We start from the raw sequence: 23,383 nt of genomic DNA on the forward strand, positions 1-23,383 counted from the left end.
TACATACAGTAAAAGTCATATGTTACTTACAGAAGATCACTGTATTCTTTCACAAAACATATTTTATTTTGTATTCTTTCACAAAACACATTTTATTCAGCCGATTAATGATGAAAAATCACTACATGTATCCTCGAGGTTTGCAGGAGCCTAATGATGGAAAACAACTCTTTCCAATTGACTTCTATAAGGTTCGTGCCGGACAGCCCTACTCTTCGAGGTTCACAACTACGATATGACGAACAGGCAACTCAGACAACATAACTCTCCCCGCATGCATTCTGTCCCGTGCCTCGCTGTAAACAAGCGTTGTGCTGTTGGCTACCTGCGGTCCCTCACAAGGAATTCACAGTACTATTACTCGGAGCTGTTTTCATGTTTACTAGTTCACATTGTTTGGAAGATGAGTTTGCCTACCTTATTACTATTATTATTCCATGTAGAGTTGCTTACCTTATTAACGCTCCTATCCCTACGAATTCTGATACGAAAAATTACAATTTAAAAAAACAAATACCGTACAGTTCCCTCGAGATTCAAACCTGGGTTTTCTGCTTCTCAGCCAGTTACCTCGGCTGTCATGCTATTGGCACTCTCAGTGAAAAGTCTTTAGCGTGTGGGTACATAAGCGGCAATTGTAAAAGTTTCTTTCCTCGATTTCTGGAAAAGTATGCGTTTGTATACCTGATGATGAAAAATGCTCTATTTACAATTATCTATCGATCCTGCCAATTTCGAGTTCATTGCTCATCATAACTTTTAGGGGCAATTTTCACTAAAACAGAGGGTTGTCGAGCCAAAATATCTTAGGAGTACTTCGTTTTAGGTTGTACACAAGCGACCTGCCAAATATGAGCCGAATTGGTTGGCTGTGTCTGAGGCCAACCCTTTGTACATCCGCTGCATCTACAATGTCTCCGAGAATCAGATCCAAACAAACTGGCCCTCGTGCCTCTCGTCGGTAGCTGCTAGGCTAGCGACAAGAAGTGGTGGCAGCACTGACTGCAAGCTGAGGGGAGGGGAGGGGAGTGGTACAAAGGGGAGAAGCAATAGTAACGAGGGAGTTGGGAAGCAGCGCGTGTACTCAATTGCACCCAGCCAGCGATGATGCACGATACCACAGTAAACAAACCATTTCGTCTAATTTCGTCTACTGAGACAAAAACTAGATTTTTCTCCAAATTTCCCTGATGTGTTTGAAATTCCCTGATTTCCAAAATCTGTGGCAACTCTGATGATGTAGTAACATTTTAAATTCTGCTTACAGGTTGCACGGATCATTTTCTACATATTTTGTTTCTGTTCCATTTTTGGTGATGTTCCTCTTCTTATAATTGCCACATATCACAGCATTAGGAACTGAACACTTTTTTTGAGGCAGTGTTTTGGTTTGTGTTGCCGACTGTCGGATGTTCTTGCCAAAGATCGGATCTTATTGCCAACTTTCGAGGGTAATTTTTTGAAGTATTTGTGTACTGTTTGTGTGTGTATGTGTGTGTGTTTTGGTGTGAAATAATATTTATTTATTTATTGTGGCTGCTTGTGTGAGATGGATGATTTTTATCTTGTCATTTCTTTTATTAAGTGTAGTAGGGAGCCTGTACTGATGTGTGTGTGTTCATTTACCACATTTGTTTTCAGCAATAGCTTTCTGAATGTGAAAGTTTTCTTGCATTTGTATAAGGTATTTGTCACGGCTGTTTATTCTCATTGTTTTCACTTCAGTACAAAGAATATATCAGGTGTTGGAAGTACGAAACAAACCATTCCACATTTGCAGAACATTTAAAACACCATAACCACCATCCTACAAACATGGAACAAGAAATGAAAATAATGAGAATAAACAACCATGACAAATACATTATACAAATGCAAGAAAACTTCCACATTCAGAAAGCCATTGCTGAAAACAAACAGACTGTAATGGACCTTAGTTAAAATTTATTAAATCAGAACTGGCCTGTAAGTAGTTTCTTCATTTTAGTCTTATTAAAAATCCAGAGGCAAGCAAATTTAGAAGTTTCCTTTATACATACAGGATGTCCCAAAATGATCTTTACAACTTTGATCACATATATTTCAGAAATGGCAACAAGTAGAAACATGCAGTTTGCGGCATAATGTTCACACTAACATAAAGCTATTTCTTTTTATTTTCCCATGTTAGTTATTAACTCATCACCTCCCAGCAGGTGGTGCAGTGTTTGGAATGGTTAGTACAGACCAGATCTGATACCCAGGTCCTGTGGAACCTCATTATATTTTTTTCTTTGACCGGAACCTGCAGGAACTGTGAGCTCGCATCAGAGTAGCACATGTTAATGAGGATATGCTAGGCCGGTCATTGTACTGGAATATCACTTAGATATCCTGTGTGCTACACATGGCACACACATTTATGGTGACCATCCGCCCCCACTCTTTTTTAACAGCCAAGATTTTTTTTATTTAACAATTATGAAACAATTTATCCCAAGTTATATGTTCATTTCACCTGTATCAGTATAGTGGTACTGAAAAGTTATTTTCCCAGGTAAGTAATATATGGAGCAGTGACAAAACAAAGTATGTTGTAGAAACTACAAAAACAATCTTAGTGGCTAGTCACTGATGACTCGAGTCAATGATGGAACTTGTGTTACATGTTTCCATATGCTGTTGAACAATAGAGTTGCCAAAGAAAATTTACAGCACTCATAAATACTTTGTCTGTTTGTTGTCCATCCTCTTAGAAGGTACTAATCAAACATAAATTAATGTACTTCTGTAACAAATTAAAGCAATAGTTTGCACTTATTACATTTAATTAAGACCTTTTTTGCAATATCAAAATTTTTTAATGTGTCCCAAATTTTGGCCTAGAAAATATGGTCTGCTTATCACAATAAATGCTGTTAAACACAAACTAGAACCATAGATGTGTATGAACATTATGCTGCAAACCGTATGTTTCTACCTCACTCCACTTATGAAATATATAGGATTAACTTCGTAAAGATAATTTCGGAACACCCAGTATTTTCCATACTCCTTTACTGACCATTGGCAATTAGTGATCCGCGATGCCACCCAATCTAACTGAATGTTTTAAATGCCATTTGCCTTCTATTCACTGAACTGTATTAAAAATAACTTAATTTATGTTCATATTCCTTACTGCAAGTGAGTACTATGTTTCAACATGGGCATCTCTATAATGAGCTTTCACAAATACTTGTTACTCTCACGTGTAATTTATAACTGCTGATCGGTACAAGGTGCACACCTGCTGTCGTCAGCACTGAAACACAAGTGAGGACACGTTCCCCCTCTGACGTCCCCCCCTTCCTGAGGTACATCGTGGCCATCAGCCAAATTATCATCTACAGATGGTGTGTGTCCATGAAAATAATCCAATTTGACCCAGATGTCTGAGGTTTTTGAAGTTTTTGTCAGGGGTCAGCAATTTAAGTGATGACAGGCATGCCCCAGTGATATGTCAGATTAATTAGTTTGCATTAATGACACCTGGAACAACTTAATACACAACAATATATGAATCAGTTTTAAACGACGGAAAGAAAAATTACTCCATTTATATAGTTAAATGAACATGTGTAATGCTTATTTTAACTTCGGTGTACCCCCTAAGATATGTCATCATTTACCCTATAGTAGGGTTACCCTCTGGCTGTATACTGTAGCACTCCTTTAGTTCAACTAAGGAAAGTACTGCAGGTTGGTTTTACTCAGAAGAATGAATGGGTAGTTCCATCAGCTAAAACACTAAGCAGTGGTTTCAGTTGAAAGAATTAAAACATGGTTCAATTGACAGAAAAACTACTGACTGTAAAAAATATATATATATATATATATAATAGAGGGAAACATTCCACGTGGGAAAAATATATCTAAATACGAACATGCTGTAACTTACCAAATGAAAGCATTGGTATGTTGATAGAGACACTAACAAAAGATCGTTTATATATATATACTTCGTAAGTTAAGTATATTACACAACCAAAGATTTCTTGTAGGAGTCACAGCAGTGGTTAATTATTAAAGGGGATAACTATGAAGTCTGTTCAGAAAATTCAGGAACTTTGTCCGCAAAATTTTTCTACGCTTACCTTTCACTTATTGTCACAGTCTCCTTCAAAATACTCTACTCCGCAACTGATGCACTGTTCCCAATGCCGTTTCCACTCCCAGAAGTAGTCTCGACACGCCTCTCAGTGGATCGTGTGAAGCGCCGTCTGTGAATTTTCTTTTACCTTGTCATTTGTTGCAAACCTTTGTCCTTTCGATGGGGTTTTCAACTTTGGAAATAAAATAAAAAGTCCGCTGGGGCCAGGTACGGAGAGTACAGAGGATGAGGCAGCACAGTGATTTTGTTTTTTGTGCAATACTCACACACCAACAGGGATGAATGTGCAGGTGCGTTATCGTGATGCAAGAACTGTGAATTGTCTCCACATTTAAGGCTGCTTCTTTCTCACATTTTCTCACAAGCATCACAGCACGTCCTGATAGTATCATTGAGCAACAGTTTGTCCCTGTGGCACACACTCATAATGAACTAATCGTTCGTAGTCAAAGAAAACTGTCTACATGGCTTTGACATCTGACCAGACGTGATGAGCTTTTTATGGTCTCGGAGGACCTTCCTCGACCCATTGTGGAGATTGCACCTCAGTCTCAACATCGTAAGTGTGGACCTACATCTCATCACTAGTTACGATTCTCTTACGGAACATCTCATTCTCATTTGCACTTTCCAAAAGCTCTTCACAGATTGCGTGGCAAAGGTCTTTCTGGTCTCGACTCGTGAGCCGTGGGGTGAACTTGGCGGCAACACGGTGTACTCCAAGATGCCGTGTCAGGATTTCACGACACGATCTGACTGAAATGTTACATTCTTCCGTAAACTCTCGGACAGTCAGTCTTAGATTGGCACGCACAATTTCATTAATATTCCTGACGTGACTGTCGAGGGAAGATGTTGAAGGGTGTCCCGAACAAGTGTCACCTTTAACTTCCGTCCAGCCATTTTCAAACTGTGTGAACCATTCTTAACACTGAGTACTGCTTAAGCACTCATCACTGTAGGCTTCCTGCATCATTTGGTGTGTGTCTGTAAAGGTTTTCTCGAGTTTCGTGCAAAAAGGAATGCAGACGCATTACTCCTCTAACTCTGCCATCTTGAAATTTGCAAACTGCGTGACACGACGTTCTATTCGATACGGCACTGAACGATAACTAACAGTCGTACAATGGTGAAACTTCTGGCAATACAATTCTGTGTTTAAACACAGGCATATCCAGGAATGCTAACCACATTTTGCTCCGACCACAGTCAGTATAGAAACTGCGAATGTTCCAGAATTTTTTGAACAGATCTCATACATAACCTTGTCACATTACAATGCGGCAATGGTTTTGCAAGAAAAGAGAAGAGACCCACATGTGTGTTTTTTAGACCTGGAAAAGGCTTTTAACAATGTAGCTTCAGATAAGATTGCTACTATAATGAGGGAAAAGAGAATGGACTGGAAAACCAGATGACTTATCAAAATTAACAATATATTTGGTTACAGCATATAGTGTTGGTGAATGTGAGAGGGGAAAGTACCAACTGGACAGAACTAGAGAAGGGAGTAAGACAAGGTTGCTGTTTGTCTCCTACCCTTTCATTTCCATTTTATACTTAGAAAATATGATTGACCACTGCTAACTAGATGACAAGGGGGTACAAATCAGAGGAAGAAGAATATGGTGAAGGAGAATTTTCTGCAGCAGTACGGACAGAGATTTGAAGTTGGAAGCCTTTTAAATGTGGACATGGCAGAGGATGGAAAGAATAGCTTGAATGGACAGAGTGAAAGATGGAGAGGAACTGAAAAGAGTGAGAGAGCAAAGACAATTTCTGGATGCCATACAAAGAAGGAAATGAAACTGGATCGAACATATATTAAGAAAGAAGGTGGGGCTTATAAAAGAGTCTTAGAAGGGTATGTGGAAGGAAAGAGGAGGTGAGGGAGGAAGAGATTACAGATCCTGGATGAAGAAGGGAGAGATCGATTGCAGGAAATGGAATGCAAAGAACCTGCTAATATGGCAGAAAACTAATGATGATGATGATAATTTTGTAAATGGTGGATGTCAAAAGACATCCTGTGAAACATCACAAAATGCTGTTTAAAGCTATAATGAATGTTAATCAACCATGACCTTTTCAAAAATACGAGGTTTTACGCCCTCTCTGAAAACTACCTAGAAGAGGTTGTACAGGAGCCCCTCATTAAGGAAATGACTATGGTGACTTAAGGAAATGACAATGTAATCTGACCTCTTTTAGGATTTCCACAATGCAACTGGTATTAAGAACCATGAGATAGTTGTAGCAGCAATGATTATCAAAGTACAAAGGGTAAGTAAGACAAGTACATAAACTAGATAAAAAGGCAGAGATATTGTAACTCAAAGAGGAACTCAAAACATTTACCTCTGGGTGGGAATATATACAAGAACTGTGACTCTAGTTTAAAATGCAGTAGATAGATATGCACCTTGTAGAACAATTCATAATGGGAGACTCTCTTCATGGTATAAAGTCACTGTAATGAGACTTCAAATAAACACCAAATATGCATAATGGGTCTAAATAATTATGGGGCTATTTTTATAGAGACAGTGAATGCAATGTATTTGGCTGTCAAGAGTGCAACAAGTGAAGCCTTCAGTGACTACCATGGCAGAATATTGTCAAAAGATCTTCACAAAACCCAAAGAAATTCTGGTCATATGTCAAGATTGTCAGTGATGCCACATAAGAGAAAGGAACTGAATTCGAGTGTTTCTTTACAAAGGAAAACCCAGAAGTATTTCTCCAATTGAATGTACATACCGTTAAAAAGATGGGGAAAATAAATATTAGTGACAGTGGCATCGAGAATCAGCTGAAATTGTTAAAACTGAAGAAAGCCCCTGGACCTGATGGAATTCCTATCAGATTCTATACCCAGTTTGTGGCTGAGTTATTCCCTCTGTTAACTGTAATCTGTTGTAGAATCCTCAAACAAGAAGCTGTGCCCAATAGTTAAGAATTCTGATCACACTTGTCTACAAGAAAAGTAGCTGAGCTGATCTTCAAACCTGATCTTCAAACCTACTGTCCAATAACCTTGACATCCATTTGTTGTAGAATCTTGGAATATATTCTGAGCTCAACTGTAATGAAGTATCTCAAACAGAATGACCTCCTCCATGCCAATCATGTGAAACCAAAATGGCCTTGTCTCACACGACACACTGAGAGCCATGGATGAAGACAGTTGGGTAGACGCAATACTTCCCAATTTCTGAAAAGCATCTGACTCAGTACCACTCGTACACTTATTATGAAAAGTATAACCATATGGAGTGTTGAGCAAAATTTGTGACTGATTTGAGGATGTTTTTGGTAGGGACAACATAGTAAGTTGTTTCAGATAAAGAATCAATGACAGAAGCAGAATTGGGGTAAGCCCGAGGAAAGTGTGTTGAGCCCTGTTATTCATGTTGTACATTAATAATTTAAAGGGCAATATTAATAGTAATCTCGAACATTTCACAGATGGTGTAGTTACCCATAAAGAAGTACAGCCTGAAAAAAGCTGCACAAATATCCAGTCAGATCTTGAGATGATTTCAAAATGGTGTAAAGATTGGCAACTTGCGTTATATGTCCAGAAATGTAAAATTGTGGATCTACATCTACATGATTACTCTGCAATTCACAGTTAAGTGCCTGACAGATGTTTCATGTAACCATCTTCAACCTACGAGGGTTGACTGAAAAGTAATGCCTCCACCTTCAACAGTTGACAGCATTGGCATGCAGCAGGTACTGGCTTGTTCTGTAGCCTCTTCTCTACAGCTCCAGTTGGTGGGAAGCCTTAGCACTGAACGGTTGTGTCGCTACTGTCTAAAGTATGAAACCCTGTGCAGATGGTTGGTCAATGCAATTTGAGCAATGTGCAGCCATTGAATTCTTGACAGCAGAAGGTGTCACCCCAAAGGCTATTCATCAGAGAATGAAAGCAGTTTATGGTGACTGTGTTGATATGAGTACTGTACATTGTTGGAGGAGTAAGTTTAAAGATGTTGAGGCAGGAACATCTGACCTGTGTGACAGACAAAGAGTTGGATGTCCTGACAGCAACCACCAAGTTTCACAAGCAAAATGTTGACAGATTGATTCAGGACGATCATCGTATCACTCAGAGAGAAATTGCAAACACAATCGGCATTTCACAATAATATGTGGGTCATATTATTGCTTTGCTTTCCTGCAGCATGACAGTGCCAAACCACTCACTTCAAGTGTCACCACAGCAGAACTTCAGGGACTGAATCTCACCACCATACGGCAACCTCCATATAGTCTACATTTATCACCGCCTGACTTCCATCTGTTCCCAATAATGAAAGTCGATCTGCAGGGACATCATTATGCTTCTGATGAAGATGTTGCGAGAACTGTGAGACTGTGATTGCGGAAACAGAGTGTAGACTTCTGTGACGGCTGCATCAAACTTGTTCATCGTTGGCAGAAATGTATCCAACTGGCTGGTGAATATGTAGAAAGTGAATATTGGTTATTATAGATCACATTCCGAGGATTATTTCTGTGTTTGCTTTATTAAAATATTCCCATCCAAACCCAATTAACGAAGGTGGAGGCATTACTTTTCATTCCACCCTCTACCATTCCACTCGCAAACAGTGCGCAGGAGAAACTAACACTTAAACCTTTCTGTGTGAGCTCTGATTTCTCTTATTTTATTATGATGATCATCCTCCCTATGTACACTATGTGATCAAAAGTAACCGGACACCCCCCAAAAACATAAGTTTTTCATATTAGGTGCATTGTGCTGCCACTTACTGCCAGGTACTCCATATCAGAGACCTCAGTAGTCATTAGACATCATGAGAGAGCAGAATGGAATAGGGTGCCCCGCAGAACTCACGGACTGTGAACGTGGTCAGGTGATTGGGTGTCACTTGTGTCATACATCTGTACACGGGATTTCCAAACTCCTAAACATCCCTAGGTCCACTGTTTCTGATGTGATGATCAAGTGGAAACGTGAAGGGATACACACAGCACAAAAGCATACACGCCGACTCATCTGTTGACTGACTGAGACTGCCGACAGTTGAAGAGGGTCATAATGTGTAATAAGCAGACATCTATCCAGACTATGACACAGGAATTCCAAACTGCATTAGGATCCACTGCAAGTACTATGATAGATAGGCAGTAGGTGAGAAAACTTGGATTTCATGGTCGAGCAGGTGCTCATAAGCCACACATCACGCCGGTAATTGCCAAATGATGCCTTGCTTGATGTAAGGAGCATAAATGTGACAATCGGATGGCAAGGTGTGAGTATGGCGAATGCCCGGTGAACATCGTCTGCTGGTGTGTGTAGTGCCAACAGTAAAATTCGGAGGTGGTGGTGTTGTGGTGTAGTCATGTTTTTCATGGAGGGGGCTTGCACCTCTTTTTGTTTCGCATGGTGCTATCACAGCACAGGCCTACATTGATGTTTTAAGAACCTTCTAGCTTCCCACTGTTGAAGAGCAATTCAGGGATGGTGATTTGCATCTTTCAACGTGATTGAGCACTTGTTCATAATGCACGGCCTGTGGCGGAGTGGTTACATGACAATAACATCCCTGTAATGGACTGGCCTGCATAGAGCCCTGACCTGAATCCTATAGAATAACTTTGGGATGTTTGGGAACGCTGACTTCATGCCAGGCCTCACCGACCGACATCGAAACCTCTCCTCAGTGCACCACTCCGTGAAGAATGGGCTGCCATTCCCCAAGAAACCTTCCAGCACCTGATTGAACATATGCCTGCAAGAGTGGAAGCTGTCATCAAGGCTATGGGTAGACCAACACCATATTGAATTCCAACAGCACCAATGGAGGGTGCCATCAACTTGTACGTCATTTTCAGCCAGGTGTCCAGATACTTTTGATCACATAGTGTACGTGGACACCAACAAAATATTTTGGTGACTGAAATTTCAAGATAAGATCTGTGGTGTTCTCTCCCCTACTTTGCGATAATACAAAACAAGTTGCCCTTCTTTCAACATTTTCAATGTCCTCTGTCGATTTTAGCTGATGCAGATCCCACACCGCGTAGCAGTACTCCAAAAGAGGATGTACAAGTGACTTGCTGAATTTTCTGTGTCTGTTAATAAACCATTATCTTTGCTTTTCACTACCCACAACATTACCTATGTGATTGTCCCAACTTAAGTTATTCGTAATTGTAATGCTCAGTATTAAGTCTTTAGATTTGTGTGATTTATGGTGTAACTGAAATTTAGTGGATTCCTTTTGGTACTCATGTGCATGACTTCCCACTTTGCATTGTTCTTAAACCATTGTCACTTTTTGCACTATACAAGCATACGGTCTAAATCTTTTTGCAATATGGTTCGATCATCTGGTGACTTTATAAGACAGTAAATGACAGCATCACCTCCAAACAATCAAAGACTGCTACTCAGATTGTCTTCTAAATCATTTATGTAGATCAGGAACAGCAGAGGGCCTATAACACTTCACTGGGGAATGTCGTATATTAGTTCTGTTTGACTCAATGACTCTCCATAAATTACTACGAACTGTGACCTTTCTGACAGGAAATCATGATTCCAACAGCACAACTGAGATGATAGCCCATAGGCACGCAACTTGATTAGAAGTCGCTTTTGAGGTACAGTGTTAAAAGCCTTCTTGAAATCTAAAACTATGGAATCAATTTGGCATCCCATATCAACAGTCTTCACAAAATGAGAAATCATAGCATCTTATGACTATAACATCAGTAAGTCACAACTGGAATCAGTCAACTCATAAAAATACCTTTTGTAACACTTTGTAGTAACATGAAATAGAACAATTACAAAGTCAAACAATGGAAAATCCAGGATGGCATAATGGCAATATTATGGAAAGTATAGATTGCTACTCACAATGTAGTAGTGGAGGTGCTGAGTCGCAGATACACACAACAAAAAGTCTGTAAAACAAGTAAGCTTTCAACCAAAAAAGGCCTTCATCAGAATTAGACAAAACAAACACACACACACACACACACACACACACACACACACACACACACACACACACACACACACACATGCAAAAGCAACTCTCACACACACACGGCCACAGCCTCTGGCTGCCGAGGCCAGACTGCCTATGTGTATGTTGTCTAATTCTCATGAAGGCTTTTTGGCCACTCTTTTTGTTGTGCCTGCCTGTGACTCAGCATCTCTGCTATATGGCGAGTAAAAATCTATCCTTTCCATAATATTGTCAACAACCACATAATTTAACTGTGGCTAAATCTGGTAGTAGATGTTGGTTAGTTAGTAGAATACTAGGGAACTGCAATCAGTTACTCACAAATCACTTGTGCAAATCATCCTTGATTACTGATCAAGTGTGTGAAACCTGTACCAAAGAGGACTAACAGGGGACACTGAATGTATACAGAGAAGGGCAGCACAGATGGTCACAGTTTTGTTTGACCAGCAGGAGAGGTTCACAGATTTTGAAAGAACTGAATGTTAGATTCTTGAAGACAGAAGTAAACTACTCTGAGAAAGCGTAGTTACAAGATTTCAAGAACTGGCCGTAAATGACGACTCTGGAAATATACTACAGACCTTACAGATCGCTCCCATAGGAATTATGACGACAAGATCGGAACAATCATATCCTGTGCAGATGCATGTAAACAACCATTCTTCATGCATTCCACACGTAAATGAAACATGGAAAGATCTTAATAATTGACACAATGGGATATACCCTCTGCCATGTATTTCACAGTGGTTTGAAGCATATGGATGTGGATATAGCTCAAAGACTGGGATTCGAACCCAGGATCTGTTGCTTACTAGGCAGTTGTGTTAGCAACTGCATAATGTGGACACAGTGCTTATCACAGTTGTGTGGACTTTCTCTTTATGCACTCTGGCCAACCCACAATTCCACCTAGCGGTCATGTCCGAAAGAACGGACACCGTGCATTCATGTAAAAGAAGATGGTGACTAACTGCTATTTTTTGAATTCAATGTATCACTTACACAACAGACAGTTATACAAATTTGATTTGTTTGAAAAGACAACGTAAACAGTTACTCTTTACAGGGATGCCTGTAACAGATCATGACCCCATGATGGTTTACTTCGGCCTGTGTCAACACTATTCTGACATACAAAAATTTTTCTTTCTCAGTTGTATTTATATTCCAGCAGAATCTCGTGCATAATTTTATACATGAAATTTTGTGTGTGTGTTTGAATGTAAAAGACCGAGATTTATTATAGTGTGTGATACATCCGATTCCAGAATAGCAGTGTGTATCGTGTTGCTTATATTGCTATTTTCTGAACTCATTTTCCATTTATTTTTCACTATTTAATGTTCTATGAAAGAACTGTGAATTGTGTGCCTGTTGATAATAAATAATAAAACCAAAAAAATTTAATAATTTATTTATGAGTTTTTGATTGATTGAAGCAAAGTATCAAATTTGGAGGTTTAATAGTGAGATTTTTGTGGTGCAGTTATTTTCATGTAAAATTAGTAAACAGAAAGTTGTAGAAAAATGCTGTGTAATGTCTCAACTAATTATTGAAAGCATGAACACACAATAATCTTTAACATGGTTTATAAGATATATGTACCAAATAATGTAACTTCAACATTGAAGCTTCTGTGAATGGTATTAATTAAAGTAATTAACGACATTAGTGCCAATTTGCATATTGTAATATCATTTTTTTAAATGTGCTCATAATGTAATTGACAGTCAATGTCTCTGTAGTTTATGAAACAATTCATTTAAAATATGTCTTTGTTCCCTGATGAAATTAATATCACATGTGAAATTATTTGCATTAGTATTTTTTTTCATTGTAATTAACATATAACATAAATTTTAATAACACGTAATATTCTTGTTTCAATTTGTCATAATATTATATAAGTGACAGCTGTTTCAGCCCATAGACAGTGAGGCAGTTGGTCTGTTGGTTGGCCAATGAACAATGGTAAAGTTTTACTCTTGCCAATTAATACTCACAGAGATATATTCATTTGTTTGACCCCACAGTGCAGCTACAACAGTGCACCTGTGAGGTTTTGACAGTTTTGAGACATAATATCTACTACAATATTTTCTTGAAAGAAACAAAACTAGCTCATCTTGTGTTCTCTTCAGTGAAACAATTAAAAAAAAAAAGAAAATCCTGAGCGACTTGCATATGGATAATGTGAAGTAAAATTGACTGAGCAAATACACACACAAAAAAAGTATTGTGAAGTTTAGCTTTCTGTATCTCAAGAAGTAACTGTGAGATACACCTGAAACTTTGCACGTAATGATTTACAAATACAAGGTCTTAGAATATAAAACTTTTTTTCTCCTGCTGCTTTCCACTAGCATACAAACTGAGAGCACAGTTGACAATTACTCTAAAAATGCCAAAAATGGCAATTTTTGGCCCACTTCTACAAAAAAGAAGTCTCCTGCAATCTCTTTTAAACCATATTCAAATGTAATTTCTCCCCTATTCGGAATTACGTCCCTGGACTGTACTGCCTGAATTACTAAGCACAACTTTCTGCATTCTTTTGGTTAGGTATGACATTATCCATTGGTTGGCTAATTCCATAAAATGTCAATTTATCTAGAGGATTACTGTGATTCACACAGTCAAATGCCTAAGAGAGATCACAGAAAATCCCAACTGGTGCTATTATATTATTTAACACTTGTAAAATCTAACGAGTGAATGTGTAAATGGCATTCTCAGTAGAGCAACCCTTCTGAAACACAAACTGTGATTTCTAAGGACACTATTGTTGCTAATGTGAGATACTGTTCTAGAATACATCACCATCTCAAAAATTTTGGAGAATGATGTCAGCAATGATACAGTTCAGTAGTCACTGACATCTCTCGTATCACCTTTCTTAAAGAGGCGTTTAACAATGGCATATTTCAGTCTCTTTGGAAAAATGCTGTGGGTTAGTAAGGCATTACATATTTTAGATAAGACTGGGCTTATTACATGGGAACATCTTTTTATTTCTCTATTAGAAACACCATCAATACCAGACGAACTTTTATTTTTGAGAGAATGTATAATTTTCTTAATTTCAGGTGGAGAAGTTGGTGATACATTCATGTGACTGAATTTTATGAAAGTTACATTTTCAACATACTGCTGTGATTTTTCTCCTGAACTGTTCATCCTTAAGCTTTCTACTATATTTAATAAATGCTTATTAAATGCATTTGATAGCTGTGACTCATCATTTATAGCCCTTCCATTCAGTTCAGTACTGATGTTGTCTTGTTCTGTGGGAGGTTGTCCCTAATACATTCCATATAGCCTTAACTTTGTTGGCGGAAGTACTGATTTCTGACATTATGTACATGTTCTATGCTTTTTAATAACTTTTCTTAGTAATTTTAGTACTTTTTGTAGTGTGCAGTCCTGCATATTCCCTATTTGTTCCTGCCAAACGATACAATACTCTGACTGATTTCTACTGAGGAATACCCATTCTGCAAGGCGCTATGTTATTTATGCTTACTAACAGTGCACTATGATCAGACAGGCCATTTGTTACTGGGTAAACAGTTATTTTCTTACACTGAACTTCATCAAAGGTATCACAAGCACACACTTCTATGTGCTGATCACTATAAAATCTACTTGACTCAATATTTTAGAATTTGTGTTCTGTCTTAATGTGTGTAACAACTCGTCCTTTTTATGTAATTTCTGAATGAGTAAGCTGAAATAGTGTAATCTTTTATATGTAGCTTATCTAACCCTGTGGTTATGTGGTGCTCAGACAGCCACAGGATGTCTGTCTTTTCAGAGCTTTCTAAATTTTCCAAACAGACAAGATCTTCTACTTTACAACTCAATCCCCCAATATATTGATGAAATAAGCTACTCTTACTTTTCTGTGCATAATTAAGCATTCTGTGGGGCTCTTCTGTTATTTTCACTTTTTTCAAAACAGGGTGCCTGAATCCTGATTCTAACCTAAAAAATGAGCCCGTCTGGCACCAGTAACCACAAGGATCTTGCTATATGTGATGGTGGCTCCCCATACATTATCTGCAAGAAGCTCAGCAAACCCATCTTTCCCTCTTCTCTTCAGGTGCAGGCCATGTCTAGCATACCCCATCTCCCAATTGTAGCAACTGGCACTGCACTCATACAAGATTTCGTTTCAGTCAACAGCAGCCTACTCAACTCAGTGTTCATACAGCTCACAGCAGTGTTTACCCAGGGGCTAGCCAAGGCACTGCGGGACCTCCACAAAACTCACATTTGTGTATGTAATTAATGGTCCTATTTCAACGAGGTCATCCTCGATGCAGTAATTTCTATTCCTAGCCGAGCTGTTCCCTGCTCCACCAACTATAAGGGACGTTCAAAAAGAAATGAGCTGGAGGCATAATTACAGAGACCAGTACGTGTATGCTAAAAGTATTGACCCTGGTTGTTGAGACATTTGTCCCACTGTGACACAAGGTGGTGAACAGCTGCCTCATAAAATTCCCAGGGCTGCGATGTTAACCAGTTCCGCACGTACAGCTGGACGTCATCGTCCGAGGTGAATCGACACTCTTCTTTGAACGAGATGGACCCCTTCTGATTCCCTTCCTGCAGCACACGACAACAGTGAATGCCTAGCGTTACTTGCAAACCTCAACCACCCTCCACCGAGCGATCAAATCAAAATGACCTGTGGGGTAATTCTGCTCCACAACAATGCAAAACGTGACACGGCCAACACAGTCACAGCACGCCTGCAGAAAGTCAAATGGGAGGTTCTCCGCCACCCTCCATACAGTCTGGACCTCTCTCCCTGTGATTATGCTATTTTTGGTCCCCTTAAAAACGCACTGAGGGACAAACAATTCACCTCAGACGATGACGTCTAGCTGTACGTGCAACTGGTTAACATCGCAGTCCCGGGAATTTTACGAGACAGCCATTCACCGCATTGTGGCACAGTGGGACAAGTTTCTCAAAGCCAGAGTCAATACTTCTAATACACAGGTTCTGGTTTCCGTACTTATGCCTCTGGCTCATTTCTTTTTGACCACCCCTTATATAATAACTGATCCTCTTTGCCAAAACCTTCGCACAAATTGCCAAAGTCCTCTGTCACCTAGCTAAGGCTAGCTCTTGGCTTCACAAAACTTGGGACCTGATACCCTGTCCCTAATTTGTCCTGTACCATCTGGTCTACACCCCTCCAATGACTATTACCTATCCTCTTTTGATACCAATCTACACTCTGTTTCTTTGCTAAAAGTCTGCTACACCCTACTGTGACCTTCAGGTAACAAGACAAATATATTCAATACTGTTAGCTCAAATGTAGATGAAGTTGAAGAGCTGTTCCCCTTTCGACCATTGCTTGTTACCTTTACCCTGTTCCCAAGATCTTTTCCCCCCTTTAACCTATCCAGTTCCAATTTTTGTGTGACCTAATTCAGCCTGAAGGGCACAAATCTTTGCCTCCTGCTTAGTGATTCTTGTCATTTTTGCAAAGCCTGCAGTTCTATGGGATAGCCCCTTTCAGTTTCCCACTATATTCACAGTCTACCCATACCACTCTCTCTCTTTGATTATCCTACAGCAACATCCACACTTATCATGCATTGCAACACAGATTACATGCTTGAAAATGGAATTTAATCACTTAACACACTTTACACTACACGAATTAATGTTAATCATAAGCAGCAAAAATTATCCCTACTGGTGAATGATATAATGTAAAAAGTTATTTATTTCCATTTACAACAAGAACTTAGCACTCACTCAGCTGCAGTATCCATGAAATTTTCTTAATCACAACAGAATGTAACTTTATTGTATGCAAACAACAAGTAAACAACTGACTAGTGTGAAAGATTCTAAATCAAACAAGTTAAGATTTAAATAGAAAATCCAGGATGGAATGTAACAATATTACGAAAAGCATAGTTGCTACTCAGCGTATAGCAGACATGCTGACTTACGGGAAGGCACAACAAAAAGACTTTCAGAAAGTGAGTCTTCAGCCAACAAGGCCTTTGTCGAAAATAGACAAAACACACACACAGTCTATGGCCTCAGCAACCAGAGACTGTGATCGCGTGTGAGTGACGCGCATTTCTACATCTACATCTACATACATACTCCGCAATCCATCATACGGTGCATGGTGGAGGGTACCTCATACCACAACTAGCATCTTCTCTCCGTGTTCCACTCCCAAACAGAATGAGGGAAAAATGACTACCTATATGCCTCTGTACTAGCCCTAATCTCTCTTATCTTATCTTTGTGGTCTTTCTGTGAAATATAAGTTGGCGGCAGTAAAATTGTACTGCAGTCAGCCTCAAATGCTGTTTCTCTAAATTTCTTCAGTAACGTTTCACGAAAAGAACGCCTCCTTTCGTCCAGAGACTCCCACCCGAGTTCCTGAAGCATTTCCGTAACACTTGCGTGATGATCAAACCTACCAGTAACAAATCTAGCAGCCCGCCTCTGAATTGCTTCTATGTTCTCCCTCAATCTGACATGACAGGGATCCCAAACGCTCGAGCAGTACTCAAGAATAGGTCATATTAGTGTTTTATAAGCGGTCTCCTTTACAGATGAACCACATCTTCCCAAAATTCTACCAATGAACCGAAGACGACTATCCGCCTTCCCCACAACTGTCATTACATGCTTGTCCCACTTCATATCGCTCTGCAATGTTACGCCCAAATATTTAATCGACGTGACTGTGCCAAGCATTACACTACTAATTGAGTATTCAAACACTACGGGATTCATTTTCCTATTCATCTGCATTAATTTACATTTATCTATATTTAGAGTTAGCTTTACACCAATCACAAATCTTGTCCAAGTCATTTTGTATCCTCCTACAGTCACTAAATGATTACGCCTTCCCGTAAACCACAGCATCATCAGCAAACAGCCGAACATTGCCATCCACCCTATCCATCTATGTGGATAGAAAACAACAGCAGACCTACCATACTTCCCTGGGGCACTCCAGATTATACCCTCACCTCCAATGAACACTCACCATCGAGGACAACGTACTGGGTTTTATTATTTAAGAAGTCTTTGAGCCACTCACATATTTGGGAACCAATCCCATATGCTCGTACCTTAGTTAGGAGTCTGCAGTGGGGCACCGAGTCAAACGCTTTCCGGAAGTCAAGGAATATGGTATCCGTCTGATACCCTTCATCCATGGTTCGCAAGATAACATGTGAAAAAAGGGTGAGTTGCGTTTCGCAGGAGCTATGCTTTCTAAAGCCGTGCTGATGCATGGACAGCAATATCTCTATCTCAAGGAAATTCATTATATTCGAACTGAGAATACGTTCGAACATCCTGCAACAAACCGCCGTTAAGGATATTGATCCGTAATTTTGAGGATCTGTCCTTCTACCCTTCTTATATACAGGTGTCACCTGCGCTTTTTTCCAGTCGCTCAGGACTTTACATTGGGCAAGAGATTCGCGATAAATGCTAGCTAAGTAAGGAGCCAATGCAGTAGAGTACTCTCTGTAAAACCGAATTGGAATCCCATCAGGACCTGGTGATTTATTTATTTTCAACCCATTCAGCTGCTTCACAACCCCAGGGATGTCTATCACTATGTCCTCCATACGGGAATCTGTACGAGACTCAAACGGCGGTATGTTTGTACGATCCTCCTGCGTGAAAGATTTCTCAAATGCTAAATTTAAAATTTCAGCTGTCTTCCGTTGCCAGGCCAGACTGATCAGTGAGTGACTGGATGGAAGCCTTCGACCCGCTTACCGATTTTACGTAAGACCAGAATTTCCTTGGGTTTTCAGCAAGATCTTTTGCTAAGGTATGACGGTGGTAGTGGTTGTATGCTTTGCGCATTACTCTTTTTACAGCAGCTCGAATCTCTACTAACTTTTGCCTGTCCTCATTCTCCCGATCTCTCTTGTACTGTGAGTGCCACTGTCTTTGCTACCTGAGCATTCTCCGAATTGCGATGTTAAACCATGGTGGGTCTTTTCCGTCCATAATCCACTTCTTTGGCGCATACTTCTCCAACGTGTGATTCACAATGTGCTTAAAATTTGCCCATAATTCTTCCATGTCCATCATACCAGAAGTAAATTAAGTCGATTCATTTACAAGGTGGGATGCTAACAACTGCTTATCTGCTCTTTCTAATAAGAAAACTCTCCTAGCCTCCTTACCGACTTTTTAACTTTTGTAATGATAGTTGTAATGACAACATCATAATCACTAATCCCTGTCTCAACACTGACACCATCGATGAGGTCTGGTCTGTTCATGGCTACCAGATCTAAAATATTTCCATTACGCGTTGGCTGTCGATTTAGCTGCTCAAGACAGTTTTCAAATAATGTGTTCAAAAGTAATTCACACGACGGCTTGTCTGTACCACCTGTAATTAATCCATAGACATCCCAGTCTATACTAGGTAGGTTGAAGTCGCCTCCGACTAATATAGCATGATCCGGGTACTTCTGTGATACAGATTGTAGACTCCCTGTGAATGATTCTAGAACTGTCACGGTGGAACTTGGTGGCCGGTAATAACACCCAACAATTAACTTTATTTCTCCTAGCCCTGTTAAACATGTCCAGATAACTTCACAATCACACTCTACTTCGACCTCAGTAGACACAATATTTCTGTCAACTGCAATGAAGACACCACCTCGTACGGTGTCTAATCTGTCTTTCCGATACACGTTCCATCCCTCACAAAATATTTCAGAACTTCGTATCTCAGGGTTCAGCCAAGTCTCAGTCCCGAGAATAATTTGCGCGCCACACACTTGCATGAGTGTGTGTGTGTATGTTATCTATTTTCCACAAAGATCTTGTGGGCCGAAACCTCACTTTCTGACAGTCGTTTTGTTGTGCCTATGTGCCACTCAAATTAAGATTTAAGCTACTTTATGGAAATATGAACTTTAAAAAAAACCAACAACAGTGATTGGACACTCTCAAATTAAATTGCTGGAAAGAAAAACAGAACAACTGAGGGGGATTCCGTAAGTTAATTGTGCCAAAACTTAAACAAATATGTTATTGCAACCCAATCTCAAGATCTTTTCATATTTTCTGGAATAATACATAAAGGAAAGTGATATCTTTAACAGTACGTTTAAAAAACACACTGATATACATGTTTAATTATTTGTACTAAACTAACTGTTATTACAATCTAAATAACAGATCTTTGCAAGAGCGCAAAAGTTCGGAAATCTCGCCTGGTGCAGGGCTGCCAATATCTATAGCTACCTATAGCTTGTAGAACAGTTCATAATGGGAGGGACCCTCCATGGTATAAGGTACTGTAAAGAGACTTAAAAAAACAGTAACTGTTGCATAATTGGTGTAAAACAAATATAAGGCTGTATTCAAACAATAGAAAATCCAAGATGGAATGTAACAATATTATGAAAAGGAAAGTTGTTACTCACCATATAACAGAGGTGCTGAGTTGCAGATAGACACAACAAAAAGACTCTAACAATGGCAGTGTGGTTTCAGATGCCTGAGACTGCAGTCGTGTGTGCGAGGTGTGTTTGTGTTTGTTTGTTTGTGTGTGTGTGTGTGTGTGTGTGTGTGTAATCTAGTGTTGACGAAGGCCTTAATGGCCGAAAGCTTTAATTGTGAGAGTATTTTTGTTGTGCCTATCTGCGACTCAGCACCTCTGCTATACGGTGAGTAGCAACTTCGCTTTTCAAAATATAAGGCTATAGATGACAAGAGAGTGTATGAAACATGTTGGGCTGACACAAGAGCAATGCATGAAGCCTTCAGTGTCTACCACAGCAGAATATTAAAATGCCTCACAAAACCTAAAGGAATTCTAGTAACATGTAAAGGCCATCACTAACATCAAAGTTAGTGCACAGAGACTCATGGATGACAGAGAATTGGCATTAAGGGTGACAAAGCAGAAGCAGATATGCTGAATTCCATTTTCAAATGTTCCTTTACTAAGGAAGATGCAAAAGTACTCTCACAGTTTATTTCTTTCACCACTGAAAAGATGTAGACATTAATGTCAACCGCATTGAGAAACAGCTAAAATCACTACAATTGACAAGGTTCCAGAATCCAATCGAATTCCTGTCAGATTCTATAACGAATTTACATGTAAGTTAGATTTCAATTTAAAAAATGACACCAATTTTTAAAAAAATGACACCATAGGTACCTCAAACAAAAAACTGCTCTGAATGATTGGAAGAAAGCACAAATCTCCGAGTAGGAAAGCAGAAGTGATCCACAAAACTATCTTCCTATCTCATCAATATCTATCTGTAGTAGAATCCTAGAACATATCCTTAGCTCATACATAATGAGGCATCTCTAATAGAAAACCTCCTGTATGCTAATAAAAACAGATTCTGGAAACACTGATCACATGAGATGCAACTCTCACATTTCCAGCGTGACATCCAAGATCCAATCAGCTGGATGCAAAATTTCTTAGCTTCCAAAAAGTAATTGATTTGGTACCATACCAACAGTTAACGAAACTACGATTATATGGGTTATCAAACAAAACTTGTTACTGCACTGAGGATTTCTCGGTAGGGAAGACACGGCACATTACCTCAGACAGAGAGATGGCAGTAGATGTAACTTCCAATGCGCCCCAGTGAACTGTGTCGGGATCCTTGCTATTTGTGTTGTCTATTAATGAGCTTGCAAACTATATTAACAGCACTCTCAGAGATTTTGCAGGTGATTCAGTTATCAATAATGTTATACTTTGAAGAAAATGCAAAAAAAAAAAAAAAAAATTAAAAAAAATTAAAAAAAAAAATTATCAGTCAAATTTGGATAATATTTCAAAGTGGTGCAAACACAAGCAACTTGATTTAAATGTACAGAAAAGAACAATTATGCACTTCACTAAACAATAAAAGTAGTAGAATGAGATTTTCACTCTGCAGCGGAGTGTGCGCTGATATGAAACTTCCTGGCAGATTAAAACTGTGTGCACCGACCGAGACTCAAACTCGCGACCTTTGCCTTCCGTGGGCAAGTGCTCTACCATCTGAGCTACCGAAGCACGACTCACGCCCGGCCCTCTCCTACCTTCCAAACTTTACAGAAGCTCTCCTGCGAACCATGCAGAACTAGCACTCCTGAAAGAAAGGATATTGCGGAGACATGGCTTAGCCACAGCCTGGGGGATGTTTCCAGAATCAGATTTTCACTCTGCAGCGGAGTGTGCGCTGATATGATACTTCCTGGCAGATTAAAACTGTGTGCACTGACCGAGACTCGAACTCCGGACCTCTGCCTTTCACGGGCAAGTGCTGTACCATCTGAACTACCGAAGCACGACTCACGCCCGGTCCTCACAGCTTTACTTCTGCAAGTACCTCGTCTCCTACCTTCCAAACTTTACAGAAGCTCTCCTGCGAACCATGCAGAACTAGCACTCCTGAAAGAAAGGATATTGCGGAGACATGGCTTAGCCACAGCCTGGGGGATGTTTCCAGAATGAGATTTTCACTCTGCAGCGGAGTGTGCGCTGATATGATACTTCCTGGCAGATTAAAACTGTGTGCACCGACCGAGACTCGAACTCGGGACCTTTGCCTTTCGCGGGCAAGTGCTCTACCATCTGTGCTACCGAAGCACGACTCACACCCGGTCAGGTGTCAGATGGTAGAGCACTTGCCCCCAAAAGGCAAAGGTCCCGAGTTCGGGTCTCGGTCAGTGCACACAGTTTTAATCTGCCAGAAAGTTTCATATCAGCGCACACTCCGCTGCAGAGTGAAAATCTCATTCTGGAAACATCCCCCAGGCTGTGGCTAAGCCATGTCTCCGCAATATCCTTTTTTCCAGGAGTGCTAGTTCTGCATGGTTCGCAGGAGAGCTTCTGTAAAGTTTGGAAGGTAGGAGACGAGGTACTGGCAGAAGTAAAGCTGTGAGGCCCGGGCGTGAGTCGTGCTTCGGTAGCTCAGATGGTAGAGCACTTGCCCGCGAAAGGCAAAGGTCCCGAGTTCGAGTCTCGGTCGGTGCACACAGTGTTAATCTGCCAGGAAGTATCATATCAGCGCACACTCCGCTGCAGAGTGATGATCTCATTCTGGAAACATCCCCCAGGCTGTGGCTAAGCCATGTCTCCGCAATACCCTTTCTTTCAGGAGTGCTAATTCTGCATGGTTCGCAGGAGAGCTTCTGTAAAGTTTGGAAGGTAGGAGACGAGGTACTGGC

General features: G+C 40.0%; 1 protein-coding gene and 1 non-coding gene across 2 annotated transcripts in view; one reads left to right on the top strand and one right to left on the bottom strand.

Moving 5' to 3' along the window:
* The window catches only part of LOC126237533 (zinc finger protein 879-like), a 388,958-nt gene that overhangs the window by 256,370 nt on the left and 109,205 nt on the right, over positions 1–23,383 (bottom strand). The gene's annotated exons all lie outside the window — the stretch shown is intronic.
* Positions 23,116–23,189, top strand: Trnas-cga (transfer RNA serine (anticodon CGA)). Its single transcript has one exon. It is a non-coding gene; the product is annotated as a tRNA-Ser (tRNA).

Source organism: Schistocerca nitens, chromosome 2 (assembly GCF_023898315.1).
Source record: "Schistocerca nitens isolate TAMUIC-IGC-003100 chromosome 2, iqSchNite1.1, whole genome shotgun sequence".
NCBI lineage: Eukaryota > Metazoa > Arthropoda > Insecta > Orthoptera > Acrididae > Schistocerca > Schistocerca nitens.